This window comes from Geotrypetes seraphini, chromosome 11 (genome assembly GCF_902459505.1).
Source record: "Geotrypetes seraphini chromosome 11, aGeoSer1.1, whole genome shotgun sequence".
Classification (NCBI taxonomy): Eukaryota; Metazoa; Chordata; class Amphibia; order Gymnophiona; family Dermophiidae; genus Geotrypetes; species Geotrypetes seraphini.
In genome coordinates this window covers 128,463,357-128,484,000 of record NC_047094.1, presented here as the reverse complement: position 1 = coordinate 128,484,000, position 20,644 = coordinate 128,463,357, and the positions used below count along the sequence as shown (strand labels likewise).

The 20,644-nt window shown below is 48.1% G+C and overlaps 1 protein-coding gene across 3 annotated transcripts in view; it reads left to right on the top strand.

Moving 5' to 3' along the window:
• Positions 1-7,070: 7,070 nt before the first annotated feature.
• Positions 7,071-20,644, top strand: part of HPN (hepsin) — a 181,032-nt gene continuing 167,458 nt past the window's right edge. For 2 of the 3 annotated variants that reach the window (XM_033963174.1, XM_033963176.1), the window contains exons 1-2: positions 7,071-7,135; positions 7,226-7,403. The gene's annotated coding sequence lies outside the window, so the exon portion shown is untranslated. Of the gene's footprint in view, positions 7,136-7,172; positions 7,404-20,644 lie in introns of those variants that run through there. The other variant, XM_033963175.1, reaches the window with a different exon arrangement.

The following is a 20,644-nucleotide window of genomic DNA, read 5'->3' as shown; positions in this document are numbered from 1 at the left end:
TCCGTGCTAACCATCCATCCGTGCTTCCATCTCTGTCCTGCCCTTCTGTTTCTCTTCCCTCCCCCGGAGGTCTGGCATCTTTCCTTTTTTTCATCTCCATCCCCAAAGCTGCAGTGATGGACCCCACCATCCCCAGATCCACCATCTCTCCTTTTTTCAACTACCCTTTCATCCAGCATCTCTCCCTCCTTTCCCACTACCCCAGGGTTCACCAGCTGTCCCTTTCTCTTCCTAACTACCCAAATATCCAGTATCTCTATCCCCCCCACCATCCCTTGTGTCCTTCTCTCCCTTTCTGTTCCCCAAATCTTCCTAAATCTCATTGTCCATCATCTCTCTCCCTCTCCTCTGTTTTTAGACTCATTATTTCTCTCCCCCCCAATCTGGTATATGCACGTCTCTTTGAACCCCCCTTCTCTCCCTCCCTCCGTATACTTCTACACCAGGGCCCCCCTGCACCAAAGGCCTAGCCCCTCTGAAGGCCTGCACCGTCTGAAGGCCAGTCTTCCCCCTGAAGACTGCACTACCCCTGAAGGCCTGCACCCCCCCCCTGAAGACCTGAAGGCCTGCATCCCCCCTGATGGCTGCACTCCCCTTGAAGGGCTGTCCCCCCCTGAAGGCTTGCAGCCCCCCTGAAGGCCTGCATCCCCCCTGATGGCTGCACTCCCCTTGAAGGGCTGTCCCCCCCTGAAGGCCTGCACCCCTCCGAAGGCCTTCATGTTCCCCCCTGGCCTCCTGCTCTTATCTAAAGATAATTGGCAGCCTGCAGAGAGGATCACATGCTGTAGTGATCTTTGCAGGTTACCGTCGTCCTCAGCACCACATTCGCTCTACCGTGGTCCCGCCCCTCGTCTGACATCAGGGGAAAGATCGCAGCAGAGCCAAAGTGATGCCAAGGACAACGGCAGCTTGCAAAGATCGCTACAGCACCACGATCCTCTCTGCAGGCTGCCAATTATCTATAGGTAAGAGCGGGGAGGCCAGGGGGGAAGCCAGAGGACGCTGCAAAGAGCCAAGACAGCACTTCCCAACTGACCCTCCCCCCTTAAAGCGGCAGCGGCAAGCCAGCAAGATTCAGTGCTGCTGCTCTTGCTTTAGGGGCGAGGGGGAAGGGTTAATAACTGAATCGGTGAGGTCGATTAAAAATAAACAACAAATTGATTCGAATCAATTCACCTGATTCGAATCGGTGAATCAATTTGAATTGGAAATCTGGCAGCACTACTGCATACAGTGTGCTTTGTATTTTTTTTAAAATTTAGTGGTTACCATTAAGTATTAATAAGATTACAGATGGAAGAAATTGCATTCAATTAGTACTATTATTATGGGGGTGGAGTCTGGACTGGGTACTCCGTTGATATGTGTTAGGCTTAGGGCAGTGGTCTCAAACTCAAACCCTTTACAGGGCCACATTTTGGATTTGTAGGTACTTGAAGGGCCTCAGAAAAAATAGTTAATGTCTTATTAAAGAAATGACAATTTTGCATGAGGTAAAACTCTTTATATTTTATAAATCTTTCCTTTTGGCTCAGTAATTTATAGCTAAATAGACATGATCAAGAAACTTTTATTTTACTTTTGTGATTATGATAAAACATACGGAGGGCCTCAAAATAGTACCTGGAGGGCTGCATGTGGCCCCTGGGCAGCGAGTTTGAAACCACTGGCTTAGGGGATACTTGAAGAAGTTGAGAACATAAGAACATAAGATTTGCCACTGCTGGGTCAGACCAGTGGTCCATCTTGCCCAGCAGTCCGCTCACACGGTGGCCCTTAGGTCAAAGACCAGTGCTCTAAATGAGTCCAGCCTCACCTGCATGCGTTCCAGTTTAGCAGGAACTTATCTAACTTTGTCTTGAATCCCTAGAGGGTGTTTTCCCCTATAACAGACTCCGGAAGAGCATTCCAGTTGTCTACCACTCTCTGGGTGAAGAACTTCCTTACGTTTGTATGGAATCTATCATCCCTTTTCAGCTTTAGGGAGTGCCCTCTCATTCTCCCTACCTTGAAAAGGGTGAACAATCTATCTTTATCTACTAAGTCTATTCCCTTAAGTATCTTGAATGTTTCGATCATGTCGGCTCTCAGTCTCCTCTTTTCAAGGAAGAAGAGGCCCAGTTTCTCCAATTTCTCACTGTATGGCAACTCCTCCAGCCCTTTAACCATTTTAGTCGCTCTTCTCTGGACCCTTACGAGTAGTACTGTGTCCTTCTTCATGTACGGCGACCAGTGCTGGACACAGTACTCCAGGTGAGGGCGCACCATGGTCCGATACAGCGGCATGATAACCTTCTCCGATCTGTTCATGATCCCCTTCTTTATCATTCCAAGCATTCTGTTTGCCCTTTTCGCCGCCACCGTGCATTATGCGGACAGCTTCATTGACTGATCTAGAATGTCTCACCTATCTACTGGAAAGCACAGTTACTTACCGTAATAGTTGTTATCCAGGGACAGCAGGCAGCTATTCTCACAAGTGGGTGATGTCATCCGACGGAGCCTTGATGCGGACGCCTCACAAGCAGACTTGCTTGAAGAAACTCAAAGTTTCGAGTTGCCCGCACCGCACATGCGCGAGTGCCATCCCGCCCAGCGCAGGGCGCGTCTCCTCAGTTCAGATAGCTAGCAGAGAAGCCAACCCGGGGAGGTGGGTGGGATGTGAGAATAGCTGCCTGCTATCCCTGGATAACAACTGTTACGGTAAGTAACTGTGCTTTATCCCAGGACAAGCAGGCAGGTATTCTCACAAGTGGGTGACCTCCAAGCTAACCAAAGTGGGATGGTGGGAGAGTTGGCAACTTAGGAGAATAAATTTTGCAATACTGTTTGGCCAAACTGTCCATCCCGTCTGGAGAAAGTATCCAGACAATAGTGAGAAGTGAAAGTATGAACCGAGGACCAGGTAGCAACTCTACAAATTTCCTCAATAGGAGATGTGCCCTGCGCTGGGCGGGGAGGCATTCGTGCTTGCGCAGTGCGGGCGACTCAAAACTTCGAGTTTCTTAAAGCAAGTCTGCTTGTGAGGCGTCCACATCGAGGCTCCTTCGGATGACGTCACCCATTTGTGAGAATACCTGCCTGCTTGTTCTGGGATAAAAGAGCTTACCAGAGTAAGTCAGGGCCGCCATCAGGGCAGTACTACCAGTCCTGCATTCAGGGGCCCGGAGCTGACAGGGGGCCCGGGCTCCCCAGTGTTCTCCCCAGCGCTTTTCAGCCGGGCGCAACGCCCAGCAAATTTAGATGCCCGCCCGGCTGTCATCTGCCGAATCCTGCTGCCGCCACTGCTTAATGCGCAGCCTGAAGAGCCGCCGAAAAACCCGCCGGACTTTAAACAAAAAAACCCCCAGCAAGCGACTCAAACCCGGCTTCCCTCTGAAACCGGAAGTTACGTCCGGGGGGGGGGGGGGGTAGAGAAGAGAAGCCGGCACGGACCATTAGAGCCCCGGAGCATACGGGAGATAGACCAGCCATGGAGGGAAGCTTACTTGCTCTTGCTTACTTCAGGCCTTTCTCGCTGCCGGGTCCTGCCTACTTTCTGTTTCCGTGAAGGCAGGACCCGGCAACGAGAAAGGCCCGAAGTAAGCAAGAGCAGCAAGTTGTAAACTTCCCTCTGTGGCTGCCCTTTGGGGGATAGGTCAGCGACCAAGGGAAACTTGCAACTTGCCTTTATCTGTAGCGAATCTGCAGGGTGTGTGAGACAGGGGTGGGGGGGTGGAATGGGAGGAGTAATGCTGCTGCACCCAATTAGGGAGGAGGGGGGAAGAGAAATGCTGCTTCTGCTGTACCCAATTGGGGGGGGAAGAGAAATGCTGATGATACTGCTGTACCCAGTGGGGGGAGGGGGAAGAGAAATACTGCTGCACCCAATTGGGGAGAGAGAGGGAAGGAGGGAGAAGGAAGATCAGGAAAAGGAGGAAAGAGATGCAAAGACCATGGGAGGGAGGGAAAGGAGATACCATACCATGGAGTGGGAGAGAGAGATGTCAGGGCATATGGGGGGGAAGCAGGGCCAGATTAAAGGATAGGCCCGGTAGGCACAGGCCTAGGGCCCGAAATAGTCAGGGGGGGCCTGCCAGTGCTGTGCTTTGGGGCCTCACCCTTGCTGGATTCGCTGGCAGCAGCAGCAGCCTCATCATCATCCCGGGCAATCCCCAACCCGATCCGACCCTCCTATCTCTCCCTCCTTCCCTCATCAGTGACATGCCAGAGGGAATCATGGCAGGAGAAAGCCCTGAAGCAGCCTGCTTAGAGTAGAGCAGTGCTGTTTAGAGTCTCGTGATGGGAGGGAGGGAGAGATAGGAGGGTCATTGGGGGGAGGAGAGTAGCAGTCTGCCCCGGTTGTTCGACCTGGCGTCATGAACTACTTCGGCTAGCATCAGCATTTACAATTCACTGCTGTTGCCAGCTTCAGACCTTCCTCTCTGCCGGGTCCTGCCTACTTCTGTTTCCATGAAGGCAGGACCTGACAGAGAAGAAGGCCCGAAGCTGGCAACAGCAGCGAATTGTGAATGCTGCTGCCTGAAGAAGTTCATGACGCCAGGTCATGGGTGACAGAAGGAGGAAAGAGAGCAGAGGGGGAGAGACTTGCTGCACCCAACTGGAGGGAGAAAGAAGATGAGGGAGGGAATGAAATGAGATGCCAGGGATTGGAGGGAAGGGAGGAAGAGATGCCAGGGCATGGAGGGAAGGAGGAAAGTATGCCAGACCAAGGGAAAAGGAAGGGGGAAAGGAAGGAGGAGATGTCAGAGCATGGAGGGGGAGGGAGAGATGGAAGAAAAGGAAAGGAGTGAGATGCTAGAGAATCAGGGAAGGGAAGATACCAGACTGTGGGGTGCGAAGGAAAGAAAGGAGAAGAGAGAGATGCCAGAGCATAGGGGACGGGGTGGTGACAGAGAGAGAAAAATGGAGAGGTGGCAGAGCTGAAATCAATCATGTACAAAGGAGAAGAGAAGGGGCACAGGATAGACAGTTTATTGAAGGAGCATAAAAAGAGGGAAGATGCCATATGGAACGGGGAGAGAGGGCGGACAGTGGATGGAAGGGGCTGATGCTGTATGGAAGACAGAGCGGACAGATGTTGGCTAGAAAGAAGAGTGAAGACAAGATGATTAAAGCAAAAACGACAAAAGGTTGAAAAAATTGTTTTGTTGCTTTACGTAGAATCAAGTAGTATTGTATCTATTGATTAAAGTTTATAAATAGGAAATGGAAATAAGGCAGTTTTTTGGGGACTAAACCCCTTTCCTCAGGTCAGGACTGGATACCATAACAGCAGGGGTGCCCAAATGGTCGAGCGTGATCGACCAGTAGATCGCAGAGGCAATGTGAGTCGATCGCGTTGCCTTGGCAATCTTTTTCTTCCTGCCTCCCTGAGCCAGGCCAGACGTGTAGAAGCGCCGGACTCACAAGACTTCACTTCCGACGTCAGAGAGGAAGTTCTGGGCCAGCCAATCACTGCCTGGCTGGCCTGAAACTTCCTCTCCGTCGTTAGAATTGACATCAGAGGTGAAGTCTTATGAGTCCGGCGCTTGTATATTCCTGGCCTGACTCGTGGAAGCAGGGAGAAATCGGCATGGTGGCTTAGGGGGCAGGGAAAGAATCGGGGAAGTGCAGAAATTGGCGCGATGGCTTGGGGGGCAGGGGGAGAGAGAAAGAAAGAGAGACAGAAAGAAAAGGGGAGGGGCAGAAAGAAAAAAATATTGGATTTATAGTCAGAAGAAGGAAGTGCAAACAGAGACTCATGAAATCACCAGACAAAAAGGTAGGAAAAATGAGTTTATTTTCAGTTTAGTGATCAAAATGTGTCTGTTTAGAGAATTTATATCTGCAATAGCGGTTTTTAGCGCAGGGAGCCTATGAGCATCGAGAGCAGCACAGGGCATTCAGTGCATCTCCCTGCTCTAAAAACCGCTATTGTGATTTAGTAAAAAGGGAGGGGGTATATTTGTCTATTTTTGTATAGTTGTTCCTGAGGTGACATTGCATAGAATCATTTGACTTGATCTCTTTGAAAACCCGTGGAATATAAATGATAATTAACATTTTCTCTGCATATAGTGTGCTTTGTGGTTTTTTTTTAAATTTTATTGTTGGTAGATCATTTTGACTTGGTCATTTTAAAAGTAGCTTGCAAGCCCAAAAAGTGTGGGCACCCCTGCTGTAGAGCCATTTCTTGTATGACTGGATGAGCTATATTTATCTTTTTTTTTAGTTGTTTAAATTCATGCAGAAATAAATGGCTAGATTGAACCTAATGACTTCATTAATGCCTGTCCCTTTTTTAACTTCTATACCATTTGAAAGAGGGCAAATACTTCTTAAATTTAGTAAAAATATTCTGGCACAAGTGTCAAACCTTAAAAAAGGAAGTCATATTGAGCATTGGAAAATAATAATAATAATTAACTAATAAAAATAGGGCTCCTTTTATTAAGTACGCTTTAGCGTACGCCACACACGCTAGATGCCAACGCCAGCATTGAGCTGGTGTTATTTTTCCCACGTAGAGCAGGGGTTTGTGCGCGCTAGACATATGTTAGTTTAGAATAGATAGGTATAGATTAGTTTAGGTTAGGTTAGGGCCCTGCTGAGAGAGTCTACCTTGACGTCGTTGCAGGCTTACAAATCTTTTGGTCAAAGAGTGCGGTGACAGAGAAAAGTATGTGTGTATTCGGCCCATGGAAGAAGGGGGGGGGGGGGGGGGGAAGGGATGCGTGGGGGACCCAATAGGATTGCTCAGTAAGGGGCCCAGAAATTTCTGATGGCGGCCCTGGAGTAAGTACAAAATCTCCTTTTTATAGTTCCACATATAATAGTAGACTGTGCAAGTAACTTTTGAATAAAAATAACCGATTCCAATAAATACCATAAAGGTATCCAGCTTGTCCACCCATTTACAATCGCAGCCAATTGTGGTGTGCAGCGTTTACAACTTCTACAAGTTATAGCTTGAAAACTAAACTTTTTTAAATTCAAAAGCGTTTGGAAAGAGTGTTTTTAGTTTGGATTTGGAAGATGGGCGGGGGGGGAGGATAAAAATGTCCGGAGCCGGGTTGTTGCCCCTTCTCCTGTGTGTAAGGGGAGACTCAGACAGGTGCCATGACTTCCCTCTCCTACTGCTTAGTCAGTTAAGGTGAAATCGCGCCGTCGGGGGGTATCAGAGTTCAGCGCGTCCCTGATTTATGCAGAGTTGAGTAATTTTTTTTTTTTTTTTCTTCCCTAGCTTGGGCACAGGAGGACGATACCGCCGCTGTCTGTAGGTGAGAACCTCATTTAGCAAGGACGGACGAACCCGATGGAGGTGGCGGGCAGAAAGGAACAAGAGAGACGGTGTTACTTGCTGGGCCAGATTTCACGGCGAGGAAGCCTGAAGTTGTAGGGAACGCGCTGCCCGTGCACAGGTGAGCGAGGGAGGGCGACATCCGTCTTCAAGGCAAAACCTTGTGTGCTGGGTAGAACTTTCCGTTCTCCTAAAAAGCTTTCCTACCACTTCTCTCGGTTTACGAATGCGAAAATAACACTTCACAGTTAATTGCAAATGGGGGTTGCTGTTTAATCAGATAGAAGGGGGGCGATCTGAGGCTTTCTTTTTGGTATACCCGTAAAAAAAAAATTAACTTAAAATGTATGTTTGTTAATTGCGGTCTCCTTCCTCTAAAGCCAGTGTGATCTCTCTAATATGAAGCTGAGTTGTGGTTCCGCATTTTGCATTAAAGGTTTCCTGTTCCAAGAGGTAGGGAACAAAGAGTAGCTGAAAAATGTCCAGGAGGTAACCAACAGGATGAGGCCTGAGGCTCTCTTTTCAGAATCAGAAGTATTAAAGTTACTGAAAAATAAGTAGGTAATAAGAGACTACCGAATTTCTCTTGTCCAAACTCGATATGTATGTATCTACTTTGATCATAGAAGCCGTTTCATGGGTCTTAGGTTCTTGGTTTTTTTTTTTTTAACATTCACATCAAAATCTTCCCATTTTGGATGTTTTGTTTGTAGTTTTATTTGCTGGACTTTGACCACAGCTTGATCTGTCGTCAGTGTTTGCAGGCTGTTTATCGCACTGTTTTACCCTTCTTTTTAACAATTTAGTAAGCAATATTGCTGAGGATCAACTTCAGGTTCTGAGCCCTTTGAAATGCTGCTTTCATGTTAGATGCAGTATCAGGCACATAGATAAGACTATCTCAGTAGAGATTATACTGTCAAAATGCGAAAAATAAATTGACAAATATTCTCATAAATTTATTTCTTGTTGCCAAAATTACTGAACATATGTGCATCAGTTTTCATCAAGGTGAATTCCTCTTTCAATTTTCTTTTAAGCCAAGGCAGCAGTGGTTAATATGGCCCCCATCCCCATTCATTTCCTATCCATCCCCTTGCATTCCCAATCATTTTTGTTCCTTCCCCTCCCTTTCCAGTGGTAGTAATGACTTTTTTGGTCCACATCCTTTCATATGTCTGTGGATTTTTGATGTCCCCCATCAGTGCTGCCCGATTTCCGATTCGAATCGATTCACAGACTCAAATCGATTTGGTTTTGTTTTTTTAAATCGGCCTCGCCAATTCAGTTACCAACCCTCCCCCTCGCCCCCTAAAGCAGAAGCAGCAGCGCTGAATCTTGCTGGCTTGCTACTGCTGCTGCTGCTTTAGTGGGCGAGGGGGGGAGGGTCAGTCAGGAAGTGCTGTCTTAGCCCTTTGCAGTGTCCTCTGGCTTCCCCCCCTGGCCTCTCTGCTCTTACCTATGTTCCATGTGTGCTGTGGCCCATGAGGAGTGCAAGGCTTGCCCTGATTTAGTGCGTTCGACCTCCAAAGAGGGTCTTCTAATGCCTTTTACCCCAACTCCCATGAAAATGGTATCGTGGGGTCCTGGAAAGTGCACAGGTGATGCTACGGTGAAACGCAAGCGCATCTCCGGAGATAATCAAGGAACTGAAAGGGGCTATAGCCGAACTGCTTCAACCAATAGCCAATCTGTCAATCAAATCGGGAAGGATTCCGGAAGCCTGGAAAGTGGCGAATGTTACGCCTATCTTCAAGAAAGGTTTGAGGGGAGATCCGGGAAACTACAGACCGGTGAGTCTGACCTCGGTACCTGGAAAGATGGTAGAGGCACTGATAAAGGACCGTATCATTGATCACCTTGACGGATACGATCTGATGAGGACCGGCCAGTACGGCTTCAGCAAGGGAAGATCTTCTTGATGAACTTGCTGCACTTCTTCAAGGGAGTAAACAGGCAGATAGACAAGGGCGAGCCGGTCGACATTGCATATCTGGATTTTCAGAAGGCGTTCGACAAGATCCTGCATGAACGACTACTTCGAAAAATTGCAAGCCATGGAATTGAGGGTGAAATACTCATGTGGATAAAAAACTGGTTGGCGGATAGGAAATAGAGAGTGGGGGTAAATGGACAATACTCGGACTGGAAAAGCTTCACGAGTAGAGTGCCGCAAGGTTCGATGCTTGGACCCATGCTCTTCAACATATTTATAAATGACCTGGAAATTGGTACGACGAGCGAGGTGATTAAATTTATGGATGATATGAAGCTATTCAGAGTAGTGAAGACGCAGATGGATTGCAAAGACCTGCAACGGGACATAAACACGCTTGAGAAATGGGCCACGACATGGCAAATGAGGTTTAACGTGGATATGTGTAAGGTGATGCATATAGATAACAAAAATCATATGCACAAATACAGGATGTCTGGTGTGGTACTCGGAGAGACTCCCCAGGAAAGAGACTTGGAAGTACTGGTCGACAAGCTGACGAAGCTGTCCGCGCAATGTGCTGTGGCGGCGAAAAGGGCAAACAGAATGCTAGGAATGATTAAGAAGGGGATCACAAACAGATCGGAGAAGGTTATCATGCCGCTGTACCAGGCAATGGTACGCCCCCACCTGGAATACTGCGTCCAGCACTGGTCGCCGTACATGAAGAAGGACACGGTAGTACGTGAAAGGGTCCAAAGAAGAGTGACTAAAATGGTTAAGGGGCTGGAGAAGTTGCCATACTGCTAGAGGTTAGAGAAACTAGGCCTCTTTTCCCTTGAAAAGAGGAGACTGAGAGGGGACATGATCGAAACATTCAAGATAATGAAGAGAATAGACTTAGTAGATAAAGACAGGTTGTTCACTCTCTGCAAGGTAGGGAGAACGAGTGGGCACTCTCTAAAGTTAAAAGGGGATAGATTCCGTACAAACGTAAGGAAGTTCTTCTTCACCCAGAGAGTGGTGGAAAACTGGAATGCTCTTCTGGAGACTGTTATAGAGGAAAACACCCTCCAGGGATTCAAGACAAAGTTAGACAAGTTCCTGCTGAACTGGAACATATGCAGGTAGGGCTGGTCTCAGGGCACTGGTCTTTGACCTAGGGGCTGCCGCGAGAGCGGACTGCTGGGCCCGATGGACCACTGGTCTGACCCAGCAGCGGCAATTCTTATGTTCTTATGTAAATTCTTTAAACATTTCAAAACTGGACCGCAGGGGTCGGCTTCTGCCATGGAGGATGGGCTTTCCCTGGATTTTATTAATATGCTGTATCAGACATACTAGGTTAAAAAGTCTCAGCCTGTCTCCCTTCTGCCAGCCTCTGTGCCTGTTGTAGGGACCCTGGCTCCTGGGACCAGGATATTTTCTCTTGCCTTCCCTCAGGGGTGCTGGCAGATAAGCCAGTAGTGCCTGCAGTTGCGCCAGATGCGCTTTCCATACCTCTGCTTTCGCAGGGGAGCATCACGGCAGCTGCAGATGTGGCAGATCTTCAGGATCCAGATCAATGCGGAGCCCCTCATTTGGGGAAGGATCACAATGTGCGCAAATTTTTCAAGCACGTTCACCTTGTGGATTTGATCTCTGAATCTCTATAGGAATTAAAGCTGCAGTCTGAGCATCCTGTCCCTGTCACTGCAGAATGTTCCCTCATGAGTGACCAGAGTCCTCAATCCTCTTTTCTGGATCATCCTGACCTAGTTCGGATTCTTATGGATATTTTGGAGACTCCTGAGGGTCCCTTGAAATGTGCTTGCGCCGTGGCATGGCTTTATCCAATGACGGTTGCCTTTAACAAGCGCTCTGTTTCCCCTAAGGTGGATTTCTCGGTGGTGCAGGTCACCAATCACACATCTCTCCCCAGTGACAGGGGAGTGGTCCTGAAGGATGTTCAAGATCGATATGTGGATTTCATCCTTAAGTGTTTGTTTGATTCAGCAGCTGCTGGCATTAAGGCGGTGTTTGCCTCTTTCATGGCCTGGGCATGCTATGCCAAGCTACGCCATGATCCTGACACTTTGGTGCTCCGTGATTTGGATTAGAGAATGACACAGGGAAAATATTTGTTCCTGTCCCCGCCCCGTCCCCACGATCACTGTCCCTGCCCCATCCCTGTCTCCGTGACCACTGCCCCCACAGCATTCATACAAGCCTCAGTACTGCAATATTTAGCTTATTCCTTCCTTATAAATCAAAGTTCTGGCTGCTGAACTAGAGAAAGAGATGTTCAGCTGGCAGGGCTTTGTTTATAAAGTTTTATCAACACAACTAATATACTACTTTATCTTAGAGCAAAAAAAAATTAAAATAAATAGAATATTTTTTTCTACCTTTGTTGTCTGGTTCCTGCTTTATTCATCTTCTCCTCATTCAATTCCTTCCATCCACTGTCTGCCTTCTCTCTGCATCTTCCATTTGCTCTGTTACTGTGCCTCTCCCTTCATCTCTCCCTCCACATACCCCTAATTGGTCTGGCACCCATCTTCTTCCTTCTGCTCCCCTCATAGTCTGGCATCTCTATCTTCTTCCCTTCCAGTGTCTTCTCCCCACTCTCTGTTCCACATTTCCCTTCAGCGTCTGTTCCATTCCTTTCCTCCACCCCCTTTCCCTCTCGCCACCCCATTCAGCATCTGTTCCTTTCCAACGCCCTTCAGCACCCTTCGCACAGTCCAACCATCTCCCTCCCTCTTACCTTTGTGGTGTGTTACAGTGTAATTTGTTCAAGCTGCCAGAGCCTGCCTGAAGTCGCATACGTCTGCAAGTGAAAGCTTCTCCTCTGACGCAACTTCCGGTTGTGTCAGAGGAGAAGCTTCCGCCCGCAGACACATGCAACTTCAGGCAAGCTCCGGCGGCTTGAACAAATTACACTGTAACATGCCACAAAGGTAATGGGTAGGGAGATAGATAGATGCGGCCAGTAGGAAGGAGGGAGGGAGGGGGCCGTGTGCGATCGGTGACCGTTCGCGTTCCCTCCCTTAACTGCGGAGACAAGGCCATTCAATGCTCCATGGGGCGGTGGTTGGCCTTGTCCCTGTACCCTGTCACATCTGTGCTCTAAATGAACACCCTGAGCAGCCAGGTAACACTTTGCTTGCTTCTGGCGTGGTCCCTTTAGAATTAAGGTATCCTTTCAAATTGGCCACCACTAGGCAAACGACTAACCTAGCTTATTTCCAAGGTCTTTTAAGAATACAACAGTTAGTCAGAATGGCCTTGGTGAAAACATAAGCTTTATTCGGCCACTGGCCTCCAAAATCACAGTGAAACCCAGGATTCCCTGGCAGCATGAAACAATACAAAAAGAAAATATTCTTTAAACCAGACTTTGATTCGATCACCAGCTCTGGGCTTTGCTAGATAAACTATGCACAGTCCTCTTCACCAGAGTCTTACAGTGGGCATATCTTATGCCAGAATAACACACTGCCTTTTAGCTTTAATCACTCTCTGCTGTATACCGTATTTTCACGCATATAACGCGCGCGTTATACGCGTTTTTACCTACCGCGCATACCCCTCGCGCGTTATATGCGTGAGCGCGGTATACCAAAGTTTTAAAACATAGTTCCCACCCCGCCCGACGCCCGATTCACCCCCCCAGCAGGACCGCTCGCACCCCCACCCCGAACGACCGCTCGCACGCGCTCCCATCCGCACCCGCATCCACGATCGGAGCAAGAGGGAGCCCAAGCCCTCTTGCCCGGCCGACTCCCCGACGTCCGATACATCCCCCCCCCCCGGCAGGACCACTCGCACCCCCACCCCGAACGACCGCTCGCACGCGCTCACACCCGCATCCACGATCGGAGCAAGAGGGAGCCCAAGCCCTCTTGCCCGGCCGACTCCCCGACGTCCGATACATCCCCCCCCCCGGCAGGACCACTCGCACCCCCACCCCGAACGACCGCCGACTTCCCGACAATATCGGGCCAGAAGGGAGCCCAAACCCTCCTGGCCACGGCGACCCCCTAACCCCACCCCGCACTACATTACGGGCAGGAGGGATCCCAGGCCCTCCTGCCCTCGACGCAAACCCCCCTCCCCCCCAAGAACCTCCGACCGCCCCCCAGCCGACCCGCGATCCCCCTGGCGACCCCCACGACCCCCCCACCCCCCTTCCCCGTACCTTTAGTAGTTGGCCGGACAGACGGGAGCCAAACCCGCCTGTCCGGCAGGCAGCCAACGAAGGAATGAGGCCGGATTGGCCCATCCATCCTAAAGCTCCGCCTACTGGTGGGGCCTAAGGCGCGTGGGCCAATCAGAATAGGCCCTGGAGCCTTAGGTCCCACCTGGGGGCGCGGCCTGAGGCACATGGTCGGGTTGGGCCCATGTGCCTCAGGCCGCGCCCCCAGGTGGGACCTAAGGCTCCAGGGCCTATTCTGATTGGCCCACGCGCCTTAGGCCCCACCAGTAGGCGGAGCTTTAGGATGGATGGGCCAATCCGGCCTCATTCCTTCGTTGGCTGCCTGCCGGACAGGCGGGTTTGGCTCCCGTCTGTCCGGCCAACTACTAAAGGTACGGGGAAGGGGGGTGGGGGGGTCGTGGGGGTCGCCAGGGGGATCGCGGGTCGGCTGGGGGGCGGTCGGAGGTTCTTGGGGGGGAGGGGGGTTTGCGTCGAGGGCAGGAGGGCCTGGGATCCCTCCTGCCCGTAATGTAGTGCGGGGTGGGGTTAGGGGGTCGCCGTGGCCAGGAGGATTTGGGCTCCCTCCTGGCCCGATATTGTTGGGGAGTCGGCGGTCCTTCGGGGGGGGGGGAGGGATGTATCGGACGTCGGGGGGGGGGCATCAGGCTTTCAGGATGGGGACAGACCTTCAAGGGGGGACAGTGCACGGAAGTCAGGGGGGGTGAACGGAGAGTCGGGACAGCGCACGGAAAGTCAGGGCGGGCGAAAGGAGCGTCGGGCAGCATGCGCGGTATACCCGTGAGCGCGGTATATCAAAGTTTTTGTGCAAATCATCGTGATTTCTGCGCGCTATATCCGTGTGCGCGTTTTATACGGGTGCGTGTTATTTGCGTGAAAATACGGTAATAGTTGAGATAAACAGCTTTCTAAGTCAGGCTGCTGGAGAGACGTTATAACAGTAAGTTTCAAGTTTATTTGTTATTTGATTAATCGCCTATTACAATTACTAAGCGATGTACACATAATAAAATAAATTTCTAAAATGTACATAAAATAGAGAGTAACGTTAACAAGGGTATAAAATCATCAAAAATAAACTAATTAAAACAAGGTAAATAATACAAAAACAAGCAAACAATAGGACAAAAGGGGAGGAAATACAATGTTCGATAGGAAAGACTCAACAGTTAAGGTAAAACACAAAAGGAATGGGAGGACAAATAAATAAATTGAAGATCCAAAATGCATAAAAGAGCAAATGATAAGGCAGCATTGCTGAGCTACTGATACACACAAGTGGGGACAAATAGACTCAAGGTTGTATTTTCAAATTGAGTGATTAGAAAATATCTTCAAAAACAATAGAGTAAACACTCAATGAATCTCAACATCTACAGTTTCTATCCATGTACAACTCTTGGTAACTTTGGTGCTCAGAATCAAGGAGACAATAACAGGGGCCAACCCCTGCACTAATGTCTCACCACCCAATCATCGCATCTTAAAGCACCATTTGTGGATAGTATAGATGTTTAAATTATTGACTTAAAGTGCCACTAAGGCAAACGCTACTTATTCTTTTTTATGCATTTAAACAAGAACTTATCTTGTAGCTTGCGGATATCAGGTTCTGACGTGACACGTTTCGTATCTGCTTCAGGGAACCGACAGTATTACAGAAGAATTTTGATAATGAGCGGTGTAGACTACAGTTAGAACACTCTTTACTTGCTGATCACACACACATTAAATCTTCCTCCCTTCGTGATTTAATATATGTGTGTGTGATCAGCAAGTAAAGAGTGTTCTAACTGTGAGTCTACACCTCTCATTATCAAAACTCTTCTGTAATACTGTCGGTTCCCTGAAGCAGATACGAAATGTGTCACGTCGGAGCCTGATATCCGCAAGCTACAAAATAACTTCTTGTTTAAACGCATAAAAAGAATAAGTTGTGTTTGCCTTAGTGCCACTTTAAATCAATAATTTAAACATCTATACTATCCACAAATGGTGCTTTAAGATGCGATGATTGGGTGGGGAGACATTAGTGCTGGGGTTCGCCCCTGTTACTGTCTCCGAGATTTGCAGGGCTGCTACCTGGTCCTCCTTGCATACATGTACCAAGCTTTACAGATTTGATATGGTGGCCAAGCAGGGTGCCTGTTTAGGTTCCTCTGTTTTAGCAGCGGGCTCATCAGTCCCACCCTGATTTTCTGGGTCTGCTCTGTTACATCCCACTGGTCCCGGAATAAAGTGGAATTGTACAAGAACGAAAGATTAGGTTCTTACCTTTGCTAATCTTCTTTCTTGTAAATTCACACTTTATTCTGGGAACCTGCCCTATACCTTGCTGATTTGCCAATTGTTTGCCTTTCCAAGTACTATTAAGCTGGGTGTCTCTGTTTTCGGGCCAGCTTTTATAAGACTGCCATCAGAATGGGTTTAGCACTTAGTTTTGGGGGTCCCTAGTTCAAGTACCCCAGGCTATCTCCTTATAGCACTGTTTTTGTCATTCAGGTTCTAATGTTTCATGACCTGGTTCTCTCGTTTTTTCATTGTTACTGTTTTGCGTTTGTTGATATAAGCAGAATAGACTTTGTTTGGGAGTTTCCCCGTTCCCTTCTCTTTCTTGTTCTTATCTTCTACAGATCTTCCTGCTGCTTTAAGACTGATTCCTACAGGGACAGTGAGGATGTAAGAGGGGGAGGGAGTTTGAGGCTTCTTACAAGGCCTTGGCGGGTAGGTGGAAATAACCCACTGGTCCCGGAATAAAGTGTGGATTTACAAGAAAGAAGATTAGCAAAGGTAGGAACATAATCTTTCGATATGCCTGGGATCTCCAAGTCATCAACTTAAACCATGGCAGGAACTTCACCATGTTTAGTTTAGTAAATCTAGACCTTCGACTGTGAGCCCTCCAAGACAGGGAGTTGCCTACTGTGTACCTTATTGTATCTTACCTTAAGGTGCTACTAAAAAGATCCATATTAATAAATTTAAACTTCATTTTCGGAAGTCGAGTAATCCAATCCAAATGCTGTCATTAGTATTGTAATGCCAAGGAGTTGGGAGTCTTCTAGATGTTCTCAAACAAGTTAGTAGGAACAGGTTAAACTGATCCTGTTTTTACTCTACAGCATGCATGGACTTTTTGTTCTGATTCCTTAAGAATGCAGTGGGAAAGCAGAACAACCTGCTGCTAAACCTAATTTTATTTTTACTTGTATATATATGGCCTGCAAGCCTGAATGCTATCAACACTATGTATATTCAGGTACAATAGGTATTTTCTGTCCCTGAGGGCTGCAATCTGAGGCAACAAAATATTAAGTAACTTGACCAAGATCACAGAGAGTTGAAGTGAGATTTTCGCCAGGCTGTCCTACACTATGCTAGTTATTGAGTTGCTACTCTGTAAAGGGAAAAAGAAAAATAACAGATTATGCATTAAAAAAGTATAAAACTGATATATTTTGACATGTTCCTCTGTGTAGACCAGACTTCAGCATTGCTTAAAAGCTGTTCCTTTCATTTGATCACTGTTTACTGACATCATTGGCCAAAGTACACCACTAACTGGGTTTGTGCACTGCAGCATCAACGGAACAGAGGAAAAGTAAGCTGTTATTTTTCTTCTTTCTTTTTTGGGGTGGGGAGTAAATTTAGCAGTGGCCACCAATTTTTTTTTTTTTTTACTCTGATTAAGGTTCTCTAGTCAGATTGGCCAGCACTATAGGAGAACTCAGGGCTAATGGTTATTTGAGAGTGTCACTGAAGTTGGGAAGAAGGACAAACCGTTAAGATAGTGTCAATGTACTAAATGTTGAGTGAATAGAGTTTGATATGACTTTAGATTAGCAGAGACATTTTCCTGCTTGGGCAAATTCAATTTTGCTATGTCATATGTCATAGTGGCCAGGAAAAGTACTGGTCCAGAATCAGTCCCTAATGGTGAAAGATCAAGCTATTTTACAGGAGTTTACCTTGTGTTTTCGATCTAATATGCTACATTCATTAATCATTTCTATATAAATCTCTATTTTTCTCCTCTTTGAATTTTTTTGTTTAATTTTTATCTCACCTATCACCTAAGCAGTGTTGCTTTTGTAGTTACGTTCCAAAGGAAGGGTGAGGGTAACCCTGGAGGAGCATATAAGAGGAAGCAAATAGTTTGAACACAAAAGTATTAAGGGTTTATGGGAAGTGGGAGAGGCAGTTGCTTCATGTGAACTGCAAAAGCTTAGAAATCACTCATGCATAAGGTGACCATACGTCCTGTTTTGAACGGGACCGTACCTTTTTCAGATCCCCTGTCCCGTTGTCCTCACTCACAGCTTTGGGACGCCAAAATGTCCTGTTTTCAGAGACGGCGTCCCGAAGCTGTGATTGGAGACAACGGGACAGGGGATTGCAGGATAATGGGCTGTCTCCCTGCTTCTTCGTCCGCAGCAGCAACAAGTGCAAAAATGGAAGGTACAGGTGCCGGCCCAGAAGCCTTCTCCCTGATGTCAATTCTAACGTTGGACAGGAAGTTCCGGGCCAGCCAATCGCCTGGCTGGCCCGGAACTTCCTCTCTGATGTCAGAATTGAAGTCGTGGAGAAGGGAGCAAACAGGGCAAGGGGTCCCCAACTGCCAGGTAATCAGCTTCCCTCCCTCACGGCACGCGCAGCGTTAGAACACCCCCTTCCTGTTTCAGAGGAGAAGGGAAGCCGGCATGTGTACTGTTAGAGCGAACTGAGCCCAGTTCATGTGCGCTTTCGCGAGTTATCTTCCTGTGGGCCTTAATTATTAGCTCTCTGCCAGCCAACAAATGGAAAGCCCAAGGAGCAGTCAGCACAGCAGTATTACCCCTACCAACGGACCCTGCCCAACAGTCCCAAAGACCAGGTCTGGCCGCTCCCCAGTCATTCATCACCCAAAAGGGCCCCCAAGGCAAGAAATCAAACACAACAAAATCCAACAACAAACAAGAATTCCTTCCAAAAAAAACCAAACCTGATGACCAAGGGGCCAACCACCATCCAGGCAAAAAGATGAGTAACCACAGCACAGAGCCCTCCACTCACACAGGGCCTTCTGGGAACTGTTCAGTGATGAAGCGCTGGACCAAGTCAGGTGAATCAAAGTGGTCTTATTGTCGTTCTGCAACTTTCTTCCCTGGCACAAGGCACGGAGCTCCTTGACCTTGTGCCGGTAGTTGAGGAAGCGACAAATCACCACTCTGGGCCTATCCATGCCCTCCCAGCACTGACCCAACTGATGCACCCATTCGATCTGCAGGGGACCCGAAGACTGGGAAGGTTGCAAGGTTTCAGGTAACCATTTCTCTAGGAACTCCCCCAGCTCTCCTTCTCTGATACTTTCAGGCAGGCCCACAAACCTTAAATTATTGCGCCAGGACCGGTTTTCCAGGTCCTCCACCTTCGCTTGGAGCGCTGCCAATGAAGTGGTCTGGGTTGTCTGAACCTGGGTTAAGTGCTGTAGGGAGTCCTCCACAGTACTAAGCCATTGCTGGTCCAGCGTATCCAATTTGTCCAAGATAGGCTTAAGTTTATTCCCCAGGGTACCCTTGATCGCTGCCTGAACTTCCGTTGTGATCTGCCACCCACAGCGAACTTGGGGACTCCGGTGAGGAAGGAGCCATGTGCGCTGCCATTTTGTGATCCACCTGCCTTCTCCAATCCTGGGTTTTGCGGGTAACTTTCACTGCCATCCAGCTCTGGAAAACAACAAATTGCACATCGCTCGACACTCCGGGTGGAAATTGCTCCAATTATTGTGGCAGTGGGAGGGAAATAAGCTGATTATTTGCCGATCTGCAGTTGGGGGTTGCGGAGCTGCAGGAGTGAGTTGCCTACAGTGCCATGTTTCAGCCGGAAGTCCCGAGGTTAATTTTTTGTTCTTCAGCAGTTTACTCCCTCAGTAAAAATTGAGTTTGACTTTGCCGCTCAAATCTTCCCATCCATGTCTAAGACACCGAGTGGATTTAAAAAGTGCTGTCGGTGTCAGTGCCACATTTCCATTACCAACTCACACAGCTGGTGTATCCAGTGCTTATGGCCAGAACATCGAGTAGATTCCTGCATTCGTTCAACTTGTCAAAAACATTCACTAAAGGCCTGATGTCTTCAGCAGGAAAAGTTTTTCGTTTCTCGCAAGGAAGAAAAATCCCAATCTTTAGTACCGCCAATATCTACATCGGCATCAGACATCCCTGCTTCAGAAAAGCCTACTAAGAAACCGCCCCCTTCTCAGCCAGCATTGCAGGCTATTTCAGCATTGAGTCTCTTAATGCAGGCTCAACCTGAATGCCAATGATCTCCTTCTGTGCAGGCTGTGTCTCCTACTGGCTGTGCATCCTCTTCGAGGTCTCCCATCTCTTGATGCGTGACCTATTCCTAACAGGTCCTCTCGGAAATTTCTTAGCAAACTGTATATCTTATATTCTTGCTCAGCAAACTGTATATCCATATTTTTGCTTTTTTAAAGTTTCTGCACTCTGTATTTCCTCTATCTGCATATTGTAACTTGCTGAACGTCCAGCTCTCTTGATTGTAAACCGCCTAGAAGTCGCAAGATTGTGACGGTATAGAAGAATAAAGTTATTATTATTATTATTATTGACACCTTGCCGCATCATTGATATCTGCTCAGTCTCAGGTATCAGTGCAGGATCTTCACTCATGGGTCGATGATTTCCTGTGCAAAGAGACTGGAGGCATGTTCAAACTAATCTCTATGCCAGTGTCTACACCAGCCTCATTAGTACTGACCCAGCCCGAGCATAGCTCTCACAGGTCACAGGTTACCACTTCAGAGTCTGCTCCTAAGTGTCGCTCTGCTTCACATTGACGCTCCTCTAGTCGATGTCGATGCTCATCCTCAGTGTCCTCCTGCTTCCACAAGGCATCAACACTCTCGTTCCCGGCACCGACGTTCATCTCCATCGAAGCATTGATTTCCATGTTTCTTTGAAACATTCTCCATAGAGACATTGGAGGTCTTCATTGAGGCAGCGAAAATCCTCATTGAAACACCAGTGTTCCTCATCGAGGCATTGATGTTCTTCATCCAAACATTGATGTTCATATTAGAGAATGACACGGTGAAAAAATTGGTCCCCGTCACCGCCCCGTCCCCGTCTCACCATCCTCTGCACCGCCCCGTCACCGCCATTCCCTTCACCGCCCCGTCACCGCCACTGCCACCCCATTCACCGCCCCGTCACCGCCACTGCAACCC